This window comes from Semicossyphus pulcher, unplaced genomic scaffold, assembly GCF_022749685.1.
Source record: "Semicossyphus pulcher isolate SPU_LCO1_2020_fin unplaced genomic scaffold, fSemPul1.0.p SCAF_11, whole genome shotgun sequence".
NCBI classification, from domain to species: Eukaryota; Metazoa; Chordata; class Actinopteri; order Labriformes; family Labridae; genus Semicossyphus; species Semicossyphus pulcher.
This window is the reverse complement of record NW_027211615.1, coordinates 18,655,963-18,662,701: the sequence shown is the minus strand read 5'-3', so window position 1 is coordinate 18,662,701 and position 6,739 is coordinate 18,655,963. Positions and strand designations below refer to the sequence as shown.

At 42.0% G+C, this 6,739-nt stretch overlaps 1 protein-coding gene across 1 annotated transcript in view; it reads left to right on the top strand.

Moving 5' to 3' along the window:
- The first annotated feature begins 514 nt into the window (after positions 1 to 514).
- The window catches only part of LOC138612971 (kelch-like protein 29), a 127,142-nt gene continuing 120,917 nt past the window's right edge, over positions 515 to 6,739 (top strand). Inside the window, exon 1 of the mRNA XM_069686518.1 lies at positions 515 to 583. The gene's annotated coding sequence lies outside the window, so the exon portion shown is untranslated. The remainder of the gene's footprint in view (positions 584 to 6,739) is intronic.

Sequence of the window (6,739 nt, the reverse complement as noted above, 5' to 3'; positions counted from 1 at the left end):
GATTGCTGCTTTTTTTTGTACAAACATCAGTGCTGTTGTTTCGTTCAACAATGATGGCCTTTGAAGTGTCATCTTCAATGCAAACCTTCTCCTTTGTCGTCATCTTAAAAAGAGCAGAGATTTTACATATAACAGTAGTCGTTTTTTATTTCCACTCAGGAATTAATTTATTACCAGTCCCCGAGAGCTTTCCCAACTGCAACCATATGTCTTTAGTTTGACCTTTTCACAGCCGAGTTATCCGCTGTTGACCTCTAATGTTCTCTCAGCACAGTTGGAAAGCAGCCTGAGTCTCTGTGGAGTCATTTATCTGCTCTCGAGACCAAAGATTACGCTAATAAATCTCTTGATGCAGATTGTTCCACTCTTGAATGGGTTGTTTTTTTTTTCATTCTTCGTCATGAACAGATGGCGAGCACGAGAATATTGGGGCCAGATTTATGGAGGTTTTTGTTTAATTTTCTGCTTTAAAGCCTCACCATACTCACAAACTGTTATTGTTTCTGCAGGTGTAGACGGCAATACTCCAAAGAGCTAATTTCTCTGTGATGAGCATCCCCATCCACCAGAGACCAAAGGTACGGTAAGCTATGAAAAGCTCATTATGCTACGTCCCAGTAAACATTATGCCACAGACAAGACACACAGTGTGATACAAAAGCACAATAGCATATGGAAACTATTTTTGTAATTGTTCCAAAATTATACTCATTTAATATCAAAAAGAGTAATAAACTCTTCTCTAGCATAACCTGACGAACACCACTTTTTTTCCGCCCTCAATATGCTGTACACTTGGATACACTGAGCCCACTGTGTGTACATGTTCTGTGCTTTTGGCCTGCTTTAGTGAGGGGGTGATGGTCTGGAATTATTTGATCGCCAACAGCAGCATTAATGATGCCGTGTCCTCAAAATGAGCTCTTTTCTCCTCCTGCAAAGATCTGTGAGCAATTACGGGGTTAGAGCCTGATCTCAGGTCAGTGAGAGATAGGATTCCTCCTGGACCGCAGGACCCCAGGAATGTACAGACCCCTCAAACAGAGTTGAATTAATGGGGTTGTCCACTGCGAGGACTGATTAAAATGACATACTCCCTCTGATTCCTAAGTGAGGTGACTGGGCACAATAGGCAAGTCGGTGTTGTTGGGCTTTGTGTCTGTGTATTAGTGTCTGTGTGCCCGTCCTGGGTCGGTGCATCAATGATTAACAGGACTCATTATGTGTGCTCCTAGCTGGGGTTCAATCCTCACTGCGGGGCTTCAGGTGTAAAACCATTCTTTGGTGTTTATACGCTGTGCAAGGTTGCTCATACATTGGCCTAAGTGGTCCAAACCTGTGGTAGTCCATGCTGCATTCAGTTTTCACAGCTTGGTAAATTAACTTGTGCTGCATACATTTCAAAAGTCTTACCTGTCATCACAAGCAGTTTGTGTGTGCGCTGTGGACCATATTCGTTGCATTTGTGTGATTCTGTAGGCTGTTGTCCATTATGTGTTGAAGTGTAATAGGACAGCTAACAGACCAGAAATAGTTTGTTTACCACAGGTATTTACCACTTTGTTTGGTTCTAGATTAACTTTGTAGTAAATTTTTGAAGTATACCAGTTGATGAGGACAGCTTGATCGTACCTGATAATCTGTATTCAGACCATCTACCAGCTAATCTAAAATACTGTGGTTACCCACCAGCTAAAAGGTGTCACCATCCGTCTCTGTGTACTCATAAAGCTCAGAGTGGTTTGGGGTTTTTCCATTAGTTGGTACGACTGCTCTTTCTCCAAACAAACTGAACCACATGAAGCTTGGAATAGGACACAGACTTGCATTTTCAGCAGCTTTGGCGCAGTCATTTGTTGCAGAGACAGTTTAATGCTCTTGTTCTCATTTAAACTAAAAAGAGTAAGTGACCCAGAGTTTGTTTAAACACTGCATTGTTGTTGTGCCTTGCCTGAAATCATCACAGCAGAGTGTGAGGAAAGACAAGAAAATATCTTTTTGGTGTTAAAAATGACATTGAATGATGAAATTGAATTTAGGTTGGAACACATCACAGTAAGCTGTTTATTTTTTTTAACCACATACCTGGGGAAGTAATGGTCATCATCGCCCTTGTTTGCACAGCAGTGTGCTGTATACATTTGGTCCCCAGACAGTAAGCTACAGCTGTCTGCAAGAATCATTCTCAAGGCCTCCTCAGGTAATGATAGATGACAAGCTTCTGTGAGGAGGAAAACACTTCTCCTGGTAGCATGCAGAGCTAGACAGACAAAGGTGCCATCAGCTGGCAAACGACCTGCTGCACTAGATGTGGAAAGAAGTTTGAGGGTGGTGCTGAATATGAGCCTCAAGAGGACTCTGCAGCACCTAATGAGGAAGAAGGATACAATCAGTCCTTTTTAAAGAGTGCTCATCTACAGACCTAACTTTGACTTTTGACTAACCATTTAATTTTTATTACTTTATAATTAATTTTATATGCACTGCGCAGATCTCATTTTTCTGTCTGCAGTCAAGTTAAGCACCTGTTTGGGAGCGGTGAGGGAAACAGAATCAGAAGTCAGAAATTTGTAATGAATTAGATGATTTTTACGAGGGACGTTATTAATGACGTAGGCTAGCGATCAAAACGATTGATTGATCGTTACACCTGCACCTTTTTTAAGAGCTTAATAAACAGCGACAATCAATGCATTTACAATAGGGCCATACGGAGATGCACGGATTGTTTACATTGCGTAACAGAAGAACTGCATATGATTGCGTGTGGACAGAGAGCGTTCGATGTCGGAACCTCTTTTGCCGTTAGAACACTGTGTGAGGAGTGCTTAACCAGCACATCATGGAGTGGGTGGGAGACATTGTCCAAGATAACCCGTAATTTGGACAGCATCCTCCTGTCCACCACCATCAGAGAGTCTAGCTCCACCCCCACAATGTCACTGGCCTTGCAGATCAATTGGTTCAGTCTGTTGGCGTCAGCTCCCTTAAGCCTAGCTGTAGTGACAAAAAATGATGGGGGGAATTCTGACTAAGTTCTAAGCAGAAAAGTGATGTAGCTAATGATGTGACCTTTGACCCCGCTGCCATGAGGTGCATGTCTGATATTGTCTTTGCTTCTGAGAGTGATCAGATGTGCAGGAAAGAGGGAGAGGAGAAAGCAGGGAGCAAGGTCCCTCTCCCCGTTGCCTTTCACAAGACGACCTGCAGCCCTCGCAGCGCACCCAGCTGCGGCTGCCTCCTTTTTATTCGGGTACACAGAGATGCTATTTACACGCTGTTACCCGACCATAACAGAGGCGGAACATGAACTCACACACATAAACACCAGCTGTCACACGTATCTGGTTATATTCTTGTCACATAAACGTAAGGCACCGCAGGGGGGGCGGCCCGTGCTTAAAGGGGCGTAGAATCCTAAGAGGCTGACACACACGCACAGACACACACACACAGCAGGGGTTTTAGCGTGTCATCTTATCCCGGCCATTGAGGCTAATATCTGTGAATGGGGCGTGCTGCCACTTTCAGAAGTGCTATCAGTGTTGTGTCTCTTTTTCTTAAAGCGCCCTCAGGGACTGAAGCATGAACACATCATCAGGAAGAGGAAAAGTATGAAACTGCTTTATCTTAAGTGCCTCACTGAGGAGGAGAGATGTGGAATAAGGACAACACTCCTGTGTTTAAAAGCATTTCAGTAACTGTCAGATCAGTTTTTACTCACAAGATAAAACTTCAGTCATTTGCAGTTTAAAAGCTACAACGCTGCCTGCGTCGACTTCATGATGTCATCATGAGCTGACAGTGATGTTTAAATTGCCCGTTTTAAAAGCTTTTTTTGTGCAAATTTCAAAAAGCACATTGCAGCTCAAATAGGCTCCAAAAAGTCGATTGAATTTTTTCTCGCTTTATGAGAAGCTTTCCAACATAAAACATTTTTTTTAAACTAGCAAAGAGATGTTACTCAAACACGGTGACATCACCTGACAAGAAACCTGAAAGTGCTCAGCATCACCAGCTGTCCATCCATCTATTCATCCTGAGATCCTGTCAGCCCTCTGTTCACAAACCTTCATCTCCTCTTTGGTGAAGATGTCCTGCAGCCCGACGATATCACACAGGCATGTCAGGCCGCACAGTGAGTCTGTCATGTCAGCTGTCTTATTTAAGAATATGTCCATCTGAGCGTCCCCTTGTGCTGCTCGGCCTCCATGCAGGTGATGCCAGATTGATTTTTATACTGTGTATCTGAGATCTGGCCATGGAGAGACGTTATGACCAACATACCAAAGCTTAGTGTGTATTATAAGTTAAGAAATTATTGTAAGATCATTATTATAGCAGGTGTATTGTTTCATTAAATTTTCTCTCCATTTACCTTCTGGGTCGAGTTAGTGCACCGAGCAGCTTCCTGCCCAGCATCAGTTCAAAAACACTCTGACATTGTGAGCAGTCTGTGAGATTTACAAGGAAGCAATTTCTCTGCCTGGTATGAACACTCCTTTTTAACCTTCATTACATCTCTGATCTGTGAGGGACCAAATGTCTTCTACTGAAATTAATTTCCCAACAGGGACTCTTATCAAAGAACTCAGATATACCTTCTTATCATCTGTGTTTAATGTGTCTGCAGGAAAATTTACTTTACTATTAATTGCTTGTATCCTCTGACAAATTGTTATTTGGATATCTTCCTCATGTTGACCTTAATGACCTTCTGCAGAGTGCAGCTCATTATGGCTCATGTCTCTGTTTTTACCAAAAATAATGATTTAATCCAAGAAAAGTTTGAATATAGTAAAGTGATGAAATTTAACAACACATTTTAATGTATGGACATACTAAGGTTTTTTTTCTCAGGTACATTAACACTCATGTCTCGTCTCCATCACATATGAAAAATAGTTTAGTTTCCCTAACTTTGGCCATTTTTTAATCCCCATCAGCAAAAACATGGAACAAGTTTGTGATCTAAAAGTTCCACTTCCCTATCATCTCAAGTTTGTGACATGCCTGCAGTGATTTCAGCTCATCCAAGCTGAGAGCTGACAGGGTCACCCACCTGTGAGCCTCTGTCCCTTTCCCTCACATCACACCCATGATATCCACACTTTCCTCTCTCTTCTACCCACTCTACTTTTAAAACTTTGTGTTTTATCTCTTTCCCAATTCAGCCACTTGTGGGCTGAGAGGGGCCTCTTGTTTTGGTTGTGAGAAATCAATAGAGAGAGACTGCTCTCCCTGTCAGTGTGACCTGTCTTGACGGCTGTCATCTCTCTTAATTGCTTTGCTAATATCATCCCCACTCAGCCTGGATCTGGGTCAGCAAGGCCCCTCTGCTGGAGCTGACTGCAGGCTGTGCTCCTCCATGGTCTCCCTCCTCTCTCTGCCTTTTTTATTCTCTCCTTCTTTCCCTTTAGACTCATCTCAGTTAGAATAGAAACAAACAATAGGACTATGAGAGAGACGCATTGTTCCTTGTTTTAATATGACATATGGTTGGATTAATCCAATCAGAAACATGTTTATTTAGGGTAGATGCTCATTTCTGCACCCTGCTCTATTCTGGGATAGAAATAGTCTCACCATAATTAACCTTTTATATTTCCCTCCGGTGATGCAGGATCTGCTTTTTCTTTTTCTGCTGTTTGAACGTTTAGGTCAGACTACAAAGCTTCTTATTAACTGAGAGGCTAAACACTAATAACTCATATTTAAAGCAGCACATCCTAACTTTAATGCAAACAATTCATTTAGAGGAAATGAAGTACTTGTGTGTTGGTAAATGATATGATAATGAAATGTAGACATGTTAAAGCCCTATTCCACTGATACCCCTTTTGTTAAAGTAGATGTAGTAGATGTTTTGAAACCCTTTGACCAGTGAGAGGTCAGACTTGTATTTGCTTTGTGTCGGTCAATCTTCATAAAACCGAAGGGGGTTGGAGTTTAGATAAAAATCAGGTGTAGCATTTGGTTTCAGTCTCACAATCTCTTTTCTCCTCCGTTCATATAAAGCAGCTTCATGAAGTCTGGAGAGCTAACTGCATCCTGGTTATTGTTCCAAACACGTTGTGGTGCTCTGTCTCAAATCAGTCATTGACTCAATATAGTTAAAGTAGGTTTTTGCATAACAGAACATTTTCTGAGATCAAACTTAATTTTCCCTCTCAGCTTTACTTGGCAAACTGTCTGCTGGAGAAAAGAAAGGAGGCTCAGTGGAGTCTGTGTTTCTGAGGGAGAGGGAGAATATGATGTGAGTGTTGAGGATGAAGCACAGACCAGCTGTTTTCTGCCTCGGGGAAAATGGCAATAATCTCAATGTGATATAGTTTGTTATGGTTCAAGGCACTTTTTGTTCAGGGTAGCTTGTGATTGTGGTTACCTGTTCTACCTTTATACATAATTTAAGAGCACTAAACTCTGTCTAGCTACAGTTTTGTTATTATATAAGAAGGAAATGATAGCCTCAGTCTTTCAAACTTAAACGCAAGCAACAAAAATTATTAAGCGATTCATAGGAAGAAGCAACAGTGGCTGTCATTATGTTTTAAAGCTCAGTCCTCTTGGCTGCAGCTTCTCTGTTGTTCACATCCATAGTCGTGGCCACAGGCAGCCATTTTAAAAACACTGTAGCAAAACACGGATGAGGGACGAGGGGCTAGTAATTGTGTCAGTGTCAGAGCTCCGAGCCAGGAACTGTCAGGACCTCATACTTTCCCTCTGCACCTGGTTTAAT